This window comes from Diplotaxodon limnothrissa, linkage group LG16 (genome assembly GCF_057381915.1).
Source record: "Diplotaxodon limnothrissa isolate DT_005_m linkage group LG16, D_limnothrissa_male_GT1.1, whole genome shotgun sequence".
NCBI lineage: Eukaryota > Metazoa > Chordata > Actinopteri > Cichliformes > Cichlidae > Diplotaxodon > Diplotaxodon limnothrissa.
Window position 1 is genome coordinate 16,035,752 of NC_140611.1, and position 11,022 is coordinate 16,046,773.

Below are 11,022 nucleotides of genomic sequence, written 5' to 3' on the forward strand. Positions count from 1 at the left end.
GCTTTCTTGATGACGGAGGTGATGGTGGGCTCCCACTTCAGGTCCTGGGTGATGGTGGTACCCAGGAAGCGGAATGAGTCCACAGAGGTGATGGGGGTGTCAGTCAGGATGATGGGGGGGAGTGGGGCTGTGTGCTTCCTGAAGTCCACAATAATCTCCACTGTCTTCTGGGCATTCAGCACCAGGTTGTTGTGGCTGCACCAGGACACCAGACGTTCAACCTCCCTCCTGTAGGCAGACTCGTCCCCGTCCGAGATGAGCCCAATGACGGTGGTGTCATCTGCGAACTTGATTAGCTTGACAGACTGGTGGGTGGAGGTGCAGCAGTTGGTGTACAGGGAGAAGAGCAGAGGAGAAAGAACACAGCCCTGAGGGGAGCCGGTGCTGATGGTCCGGGAGTCCGAGACATTCTTTCCCAGCCTCACGTGCTGCTTCCTGTCCGTCAGGAAGTCAGTGATCCACCGGCAGATGGGATCAGGCACATTCATCTGGGAAAGCTTGCCTCGGAGATGGTCTGGAAGGATGGTGTTGAAGGCAGAGCTGAAGTCCACAAACAGGATCCTGGCGTAGGTTCCTGGGGAGTCCAGATGCTGCAGGATGAAGTGTAGGGCCATGTTGATGGCGTCGTCTACAGACCTGTTGGCTCTATATGCAAACTGCAGGGGGTCCAGGAGGGGGGCCGTGAGGGTCTTGAGATGGGAGAGAACTAGGCGCTCAAATGACTTCATGACCACAGATGTCAGAGCCACGGGTCTGTAGTCATTTAGTCCAGTGATCCTAGGTTTCTTGGGGACAGGGATTATGGTAGAGGACTTGAAGCAGGCAGGCACATGACATGCCTGCAGTGAGGAGTTGAAGATGCCAGAAAACACTGGGGCCAGCTCGTTTGCACAGTGTCTGAGGGTGGCAGGAGACACACCGTCTGGGCCGGGAGCTTTCCGAGCATTCAGACTCCTAAACTGCTTCCTCACATCTGCTTCATGAATATGAAGAGTTGTGGTGGGAGGAGGTGGTGTGAAATCCTCTTTTGTGTGGGGTGAGGGGGCGGGTGTTGCAGGTGAACAGTTTGAAGGTGGTGATGGCTCTATGGAGGGGGGAGAGGTGGGGGAATGAGTGTCCAAAGTGCCTCTATTGTTGGGGTCGTTGGAGGTGTGAAGGCTGCCTGATGGCTCGTCAAAACGGCAGTAGAAGTCGTTAAGGGTGTTGGCTAAGAGCAAGTCATCAGTGGAGTGGGGGGTTTTAGGCTTGTAGTTTGTAATATTCCTAAAACCTTTCCACACAGAGGCCGAGTCATTCTCTGAGATCTGCTGCTGCATCTTCTCAGAGTGCTGATGTTTGGCAATGTCCACTTCTTTAGTGAACCTGTACTTGGCCTCTCTGTAGCAGTCCCTGTCTCCGCTTCTGAACGCCTTACTCTTTTCCAGCCACAGCTTTTTGAGTTTAGGAGTAAACCAGGGTTTGTCATTGTTATAACTCACCCTGGTGCGTGATGGCACAATGCTGTCCTCACAGAAGTGGATATAGGAGGTGACAGTGTCCGTAAACTCGTCCAAGCTGTTAGAAGCAGCCTTCATTGTGTCCCAGTCTGTGGTCTCCAAACACGTGCGAAGCTCCTCCACAGCCTCGTTGCTCCACAGTTTTTTGGTCCTCACGACAGGTTTGGAGAGCTTCAGCCTCTGTCTGTACGTGGGGATCAGGTGGATCATGACGTGGTCAGAAAGTCCGAGTGAAGCGCGCGGCACCGCGCGATAGGCCCCGCTGATCGTGCTGTAGCAGTGGTCCAATGTCCTCTCCTCTCTGGTCGGGCATTTAATATACTGCTTGTATTTCGGAAGCTCATGGCTCAGATTGGCTTTGTTAAAGTCCCCAAGAGCAATGATGAGAGAGTCCGGGTATGTCCGCTCCATGTGGAGAATCTGCTCTGCGAGTGCGCACTGAGCTGCTTGCGCATCCGCGTCTGGCGGGATGTAAACAGCGGCCAGGATGAATGAAGCAAACTCCCGCGGAGAATAAAACGGTTTGCAGTGAATAAAAAGATATTCCAGAGAGGGAGAGCAGTGCTGAGCAATCACTGTTACATCTGTGCACCAGCCACTATTGATGTAGAAGCAGACACCTCCACCTTTGGTTTTACCGGAGAGAGCGGCCTGCCGGTCCGCGCGCAGCAGATGAAAGCCCTCCAGCTTGAGCGCGCAGTCCGGGATGTCCTCACTGAGCCACGACTCCGTAAAACATAAGACACAGGAGGAGGCAAAGTCTCTGTTCATGCTTCTCATCAGGGCCAGTTCGTCTATCTTATTCCAGAGTGAGCGTACATTAGAAAGGAAGATCCCAGGAAGGGCCGTTCTCAGTCCGCGTCTCCTCAAACGCACGAGTACGCCGGCTCGCTTACCTCTCTTTCGACGTCTCACTTTCCTGATCAGAGTCAGCAGTAAATCTGCCGCAGATGCGACAAATATTGGAAATAAATCCACAGGCGTTGTAGTCCTGCAGTTAAGGAGCTCTTCTCTGGTGTAAGAATATCCAGAGGAGTGCCCAGACACAGAAGAAATGCACAAAAACAAGACAAAAGTAACGCACTGAAGCACCAGGGCATCCATACGTGGCGCCATCTTGGTAAAGATTATTTTTGGCTCATTAATGTAAAGTTAACGTAATCTGAAAAACATCCCCGCCTGTTCCCCTCAGACTCAACTGATTTAAATGGAAGACATTTAAGATTTTAATTTAATGCTGAAAATTTTTATTAAAATGTCTTTTGTCCTGTTTCCCTCCCCTCACACCCAGCCAGTCGTGGCAGATGGCTGCCCTTCATTGAGCCTGGCTTTGCTGGAGGTTTCTCCCGGTTAAAAGGGAGTTTTTTCTTCCCACTGTTGCCAAGTGCTTGCTCACAGGGGAGGTTGTTTAATTGTTGGATTTTTCTCTGTACTATTGTGGGGTCTTTACCTTACAATACAAGCTGTATATTTGGCACTATATAAATTATAAATATTTTACAGGCTCTTGAGGGGTTGGTCAAAATTGTACTTTTTAATTTGCGATGATCTCAGAATCGGTGGATTATCTGAATATGATGAGGAGATTTGGAACTGCATTGAGCACAAGTGTCACAGTGCAGATGTTCCCATTTAAAGTTTTATTAAAGTGAGTACAAGGCACATGCCATCTTGTTCAAAAGAAAATTGCTGGCTGAACAAGCAATAAAGCGGCACATTATGAAGAGTGAGTCCAGTGTTCCTGGGACCATCTGTGATCCAGGCCCGTCTGCGTCCTCAGGCTGGGAGGATTTTGGAAAAGTCTGCAGAACCTAAAGTTATTTGATCCGTGTGATTTGTCTAAATAATTTACAGCTTTGTGAATTCAAATGAAAAATCAAAAATATTTACATCATATCAAGGTACACTTTTCAGTGCCTATTAATTATAATGAAGTTATTGTGCAAAAAGAAGCTAAAACATTTGCTTTTATTCACAGCATGAATTGGTCATGACGTTTCAATATATGGTAAACAAATGTGATCATATATTTTAAATGCATTTAGAGTTTACAGCTCACTACATCTCCATTTGGAAAATGAACTTTAAAGTAGTAGACTTGTCGTCTTTTGCCTTTACAGAGTTTTCAGGCCACTTTAAAGAAACTCTGTTTGCTGTGTAGACAGAGCATTTTATGTTGTATGGAAATACAGCAATGTGTTTATATTTTCTGCCATCAAGACGAAACTGCAATATGTCATTGTGTGGTGTGTGTGAATGTGGGGGAGTCCATATGTCTCATTTTTACAGGGAAAAACAATAATATGATTTATTCAAATATAATTAATTACTAGCATTTTTAGGCATCAATAAAAAAATTTTTAAATCACTCTTGTTAAAGATAAACCAGTGCAACAAGACGGTGCTTGAAATGGCTCAACTCCAATTGCCATTTGCTATAAACTTTGAATTGTTCTGTATATGTTAACATGTTACTGACAAAGACTGCCTAAAAATAGCAAAAGAAGACAAAAACACTCAGCCAATCACCAATATAGCTGTATTACTATATTTTATTTGTTTATTTATTGTTGCGGCTGGATCAGACTGACCCTGAACCCCCCAGAGTTATGCTGCTGGAGGCTTCCCATGATGCACTGAGGCTTTCTTCTTCGCTTACCTCTTTCCAGTCTGACTGACTTTTGTTCGAGTCAGTTTATACAGCACTCTGCATTTAATCATCAATTATTATTAATCTCTAGCTCTCTTCCACAGTGTGTCTTTTGTCCTGTCTCCTTCCTGTCACCCCCAATTGAAATGAATTGAATTAAATATGTGTCCATTTGCCCTATTGCAGCCCCTGAACTATGACACACAGTAGCAGGTGTTGCTTTTAGATGGCTCTGTTGAAGTCCCAGTAGGTCTGCAATGCTTGCTGGATCTTCTCCAGTGTGATAAAACAGTTTTTCTTTTTTGGGAAATTGATAAATTAACTAATCTGGAGTTTAAGAGTTGTGTCGATGTGGTCAAACACTTCTCTGTTCCATTGTGTGCATTAGTTTCTGCTGAATGTACCACAGAACAATAGTCTCACACAGGGAGACAGATTCATGGTGCATGACCCCATGAATTTGGAATAAAATAATGAGCATGCTCCTAATTGCATTCCCGACCTGATACACAACCTTCAGGAAAACTGCTGAAAACTGCACTGTCATAAACTCATCTCTCCAGTAATGGTTCTCCACACGAAACTCAGAGCTGTTTGACACAGAAGTCGAGCTTTGCGATGAGACCGCAGACATTCAAGAGCAAAATGTCATAACGGGACTTCCAGGGAATCATTTGAAAAAAAACAACAGCAGTGCTGAAGGCAGCCTGTAAATGCAAGAATGGTTTTTAATTTAATGACTTTTGGATGGCACGCCATAAATTACTAAGTTTTTATGTCTCTTTTTTTCATGTTTCATGTCTTGAATAACAATAGTAGTAACAATAAACCATTATTATGAGAGGTATGAGGTTGCAATCTTAAAAGAAGCCCACTAATGAAAGAAATTCCCTGTGTCTACTGAGTTCACAGTGCAAGTTTGACCCTGTTGTCCTTCTCCGCAGTACCAGCCAAAACTAAAAATGCCATTCGGGGCACCAGATTGCATTTTCCATCTGGTGGACTTTCAATGCGACACAGGAAGACATGCGAACAGCTTTTCGTAATTGTGGTTTTATAAAGAACGCCGGTGTCATTTGTTACACTGCTCTCGCCGCAGACACATTGTTTCACACTGTGGGTTGTTTTCCTTTGTCAGGTCCTAAGTCCTAACTCTAGATCCTTTGATCAGGGCTGCGTTCACCTCCCTCATGTTTCTATAGCCTTTGAGAAAGACAAACACAGGCAAGATACCTATGTAATGAGCATAGCACGCATGCTTGTGTGTATGTGCACTTTATGAATCAGAGTTCATTTCAAACACTTATTTCTTACTGGGAGTGCAGCTGAGAGCGAAAACACTGCTTGTTGCTGTGAGTGTGTGTATGTGCGTGTATTGATGTGTGTTTGCATGTGCACTGACAGCCTTTGAGCCAGTTCTCGCCTTCACTAAAAACGCTTAGGGCACAAAGCAGCCTTCCCCCCTCTGCTCCTGAGCACAGGCCCTTCTCTCGCTCTCTGACAGGAGTTGAAGGTAAGCACCAAAGACATCCTGACACACACGCGTAAAAGCACTTTTGATGCAGGGAAAATGGACCGCTTTGCAGTGTACAAATAACAGCAAAATGTCAACAGAATGAGGCGAGTCCGACGGGAGGCAACAACACAAGCCAGGTTCAAATGATATTAGAGCGAGCAAAACATGAGCGTCAACCACCAAAGGCCCTTTGCTTGTCTGCCTCGATCTTCACATTGTTTTGACTTTGTCTGTTTATCAAACCATCCTTTTCTCTTGCGTTAAATCAAAAACGTGATAACTTACAAGAAGACGACAAAGAAGAGATGCGAGGGAAACAAACAAATGGAAGAAAGCAAACGCTTTAGAATCCACAATAGTAAAAAATGCTAATTAATTTATAAAAATGATTATTTATAAGTTTGACCCTCACAAAGTCCAACTCCCCCATGCTGCTCTTCTGTCACTGCTAAGTAACTTTAGGCTTACTTTCACATAACTTATATTGTCAATTATGCTGTCAGGCAATAATTGGAAGAGATGAGGATGAATTTCCAGGCCATGCTTTGTAAATAATCATACTTGAATTCTTAATAAAATCGTAATATGGCAAAGAAGTGTTTAGGTTGCCAGATTGCTTAAACTGCCTTAGACAGGCTGGATATTACGACTTCTTCTTACAGGAAAAGCAGTGGAGTGGCTTATTATTACAGTTCTTTAACTTATGATGTTTAGATGACTAAAACCCCTAATGATTGATCAACATTTATTACTGCCTTTATGATTTATTTGAAACATAAAAAGAATTGTAAAGGAGTTTATTGCAAAACAGAAACACCTGCCAAATGTCATTTTTCATAACCTGACAGCCAGAAACTTTTTTTTTCTGCTTTATGTGCTGTAACTGAGACATAAAGCATTAATACATTAATTAATCAGCTCTTATTTATTGCTTTTTTTTTTACAGTAGATACTACATTAACAAAAACAAACGCAGAATTTAATGGAAACAGTAACAGTAACATCAGAGCTGGAAGACAGAAAAGGCACACTTGGCCGAAGCGTTTCATCCGTCGTAACAATGTTAGGAAAAAAACAAAAAAGAGCGCCGGGCTGTATTTGTGGATCGGGTTAAAAAAAGAGAGAGAATGTGGAAAAAATAGAATTACAGACTAGAAGAAAAAAGAAGTAAGCAGGTGGAGGACAACTACCACCTGATCTGTCAGCTCGAGATTAGACACTTGCTGCAACAAACATCATCAAGTAGGACTGTGTATCGCAAAGAAATGAGGGTGAAAGTGATGAAATCCTGCAAGGATAAAAGGCCGTCGATTTCATTGTTTTTTTTAAACACATCTGACCAATGTTTTAGTACTTAAATTATTTAAAATATTGTTTTCTTTTTAAAGTTTTGTAATGGATTTGGTTTGAACACACTAAGGATTTGAGAGCCTTCAGCACACTTCTTCATCTCTCCATATCAGGGTCTCGGTTTGGTAGTAGTAGTTTTAAATTACTGACAATTTCAGGTTAGAAAATATAGACGAATACTGTATTTATGAGTAAAACCATTCATACATGTCTGCACAGTTGTGCCTCTGATTTGAACGTGTGCACGGTTCTCTCACAAGCCCTATAACTCTCCCATACACTGCGACGCCTCCCCCATCTGTCTGCCTGCGCTGTTTCTCCTGTGAGGTGTGTTTGGCGAAGGCCCAGGGGTCAGGGCCCAGCGATGCTCTGGAAGATAAGTGTCTGCTCTAACCCAGGGCTACACCTGTAGGTCACTGCAGGGGGATGCTAATCCCTCAACCACCCGCTAATACTGATGATCTGCATCTGAGACCCTCTCCCCAGGGAGTGTGTGTGAGTGCATCATGTTGGTGTGTGTGTGCGTTTGGTTGTAGGGGCTGACAGATGAAGCAAAAGGGGGCCCAGCAACCCGTGTCTATATGTGTATCTGTGTGTGTGTGTGTGTGTGTGTGTGGTATGGGGGATGGGAGATGGGAGAAAGTATTTCTTTCTGCACGTTTATATATATATATGTGTGTGTGTGTGTGTGCGCGTGTGCGTGTGTGTGCAGGCAAAGGTGGAGCCATCTTTAAGGGATGCTGGGAGGATAACCGGTCCATTTTTCTTGGCCTCCACCTTCAGAAGGGGCTCGGATGCTCAGATCCTAGACTGAATAATTTGTCACCTATTTACATGGAGCCAAGAACTGGGGAAATGGAACGAGCAGGTGGTATCTCACTCTCCCTCCTCCCTGTGCCACAGACAGATGTGTCTAACTGCAAACATCCCCCCATCTTCTCTCCTTCTCCTGGGGCTCTCTTTCAATGTGTTGCACTCTTGATGTCTAAAATAAGAAAGGCAAATCAGTGCTGCTCAGAACTGGCCTAATAATGTTTTTGTTATCTGACAAAGAGTTATTTTCTTAATTGCGCAACAAATTGATGGATAACAGACAAAATTAGACACCACAGTATCACACAGAGCACACAGTTCTATGCACAACCAAGAAAGCTTCAGATTATCTCATTTGATAACCTGGAGCCATCACATTTTTGGAGTTTGATTCAGGTCTGTAAACACGCAGTACCGTGAGTTTGACTCTTTGTTAGTGTGTTTCTGCTCTGATCTCACACTGCACTATGACTGTCAAAAGTGACATAGAAAATCAACATTAAAAAAGAGAAAAGAAAATAGAATAGTAATGTGTAATCCTGGTAATAGTTTTACCTTATGTCCTGGCATATTGCACATTGTGACAGGGTGGAAAAAACTGTCTAAAAGGCGGATACAAAACTGAAAACAGAGACTTTAAGAGACTTTTTTTGCATCTTTGTTATTATTTATCATAGATGCCTCACACCAACCTTTTCATTCAGTTGAACTTCCTCTCATTATACTCAAAGTTTTTAAAGAAGCATATGACCAAAAGCAATTCTGACTTTTCCACTATTCAAGTATGGATTTATATTTTACTCAGACTATTAGCACTTTTGCAGCTACAGCTATTTTTTCCTTTGAAGATAAAGTTTACATGCAAATCATGCCTTTATTATTCAATTTTATTAAGCTCCTTAGTAAAAAAAATTAGATTGAATATTTTGTGTAGACTTTCTCCTATTAGAGCTATAAATGCTAATGGAAAACTCCTCACGACATAAACAGATACAGATGGTGTTACCATAACGCAGCATTAAAGAAGATAAAAAAATGCACAATACAAGTAATGTGATATTACCTCGAGCTTTATTCTCTCTCAAGGCTTTGCATACGAACTAATTCCTGCAGTTTTTAAGAGGCCAAATAATAAGATGCATGACTGCAAACAGTCACAAAAGTCACAGGTAACGAGCTAACGTCACTCAACATAATAGCCAATCATAAGAGCCGCTCTTCATGCCCGTTACAACATATTAGAGGGAAATGTTTAAATTGTAGCACTTTTTTTAAATGCTGGAAGACGGGAAAGAAAGTTAACATGTGGTGGTGACGACACTGACGCTTGATTAGGTGCAGGGTTGAAAAAAACAGTGATTGGGTCTCTCCTCAGGCTACCTTACTCCACACAAACGCACACGCACGCCCACACATACATACGTAAATGCTGCTCGCTAATCACATTTCATCCCAATCACTAAACACACATTCATATTTGAAGGTTTATCCCAGGCGGCCATTTCAAATGATTATGTATGTGATTCCAACCACACAGAGCACAGAAAGTGTTTACTCTTTTCATTGAGGCGCTGGATAAGTTGAGAGCAGAAGCTAAGTGTACTACAGTCTATGGCAGAAGAATAAACATTTTCCTTTATAGCCCGAGGACCCACTTTTCATCTGTCAAGCATCTTTTAATAATTAATATGTTTAATACACACACAGCATCTGCTGGGTACAACTCCCATCCTCCCATTCAAACTGACTAGCACAGCTGCCACTGTTTGGGTGTACTGTACAGGTCTGGAATATGATAAGATGTGTTTTTTCCCCCCTCCTTTCAATACACAGACAAAATACTGCTATGCATGCTGACATACAGAATACAGACACTTGCAAATACGCAGGAACTTCTATATGCACACACTACTGCAAACTAGTTTATGCAGAAGGGGTGAAGCCCCGACTATGAGCCTACTTTTCCCTATGTGTTTTTCCTTGGTGAGCGGGCCAAATGGGGATTGTGTAAATTAAATACATTTCTTTTTCCGGCAGCAGAGAGAAATGATGCCAGATTAAGCCCATGAATATATACATGGGCCAGGGCTGACCTGTCTCCAGACGCCTGATTTCCCTGGAGGGGTGCTGACATGGTGAGGGGCTTCAGGGGTGTGTAGGTGTGTGTATGTGTGCTTTGGTGCGCGTGTGTGCTGCACGGTGCACCTCAGACAGAGGTGAGGAGATCTCTTGAACAGGTCCAAATTGAGCTTAATCTCATTCCTCATTGTGCTGGAACAGGAATGAAATTGCACAATTGCACTTTAATCGACGATCGAACGCCCCTCCTCTCCCTCCTCCTCCTCCTCCTCCTGTCGTCTTTCTTTCAGTCTTCTCCTTTTCATTTCTGTAGCTCTCTCTCTCTTTTTTTATGTCATTGGTCTTAAATTCTTTACGTGGTCCGGTGGTCGTGATTGCCTGTTAGCCTCTATTTGTTCCTCCTCCTGTTTTCCTTTTGTTCCTTTGGAAGCATCTAATAATGTCGGTTCAAGCAATCAGGAGGTTAATGTAGTTAGGATAAGGGCAATCATAAACCAATAAAAGCCGTCCGGATGCTCCATTTCTCTTTCGGTGCACATCTAATCCAGGAAAATTGCGATTTCGGGAATCCTGCTTTGCATCCGTTGCACTGGAGCGCGTCTCCGTCATGGGCAGGAAGGATTCAGTCAGTCCCCTAGGGTTGATTGCGCACACACACACACACACACACACACACACACACACACACACACACACACACACACACACATAGCCATTTGTGCCACACAGGTGCGTCTGATTATCTAAGGTAGGAAACCTTGGGTCAGCTTTATATTAGTCATATGAAGACTATTTGCTTTTCCAAGATTACAGAGTTGCAAAATAAAAAAATTTTCATTACCTGATTTAAAAACAGTTGGGCGATTATATTCAGCAGTCTGCCTTACTAGCTCTCTCCTCGAGACGCTGGCGACAAAATCAAATAAACAAACCACCGTTTCCTGGAGAATTTAGTTTTGTTTTGAGTGAAACAACTTGAGGAAAACATTCACCACGCTAACAATGACTGTGCAGATTAGAGAAACCCATGGAAGTAACCACAAAGAAAGCAGCCACTATGGTTGGATGCATCCCATACCTCAAGTATTCCATTTACACACTCAAGATGATAACTGAAG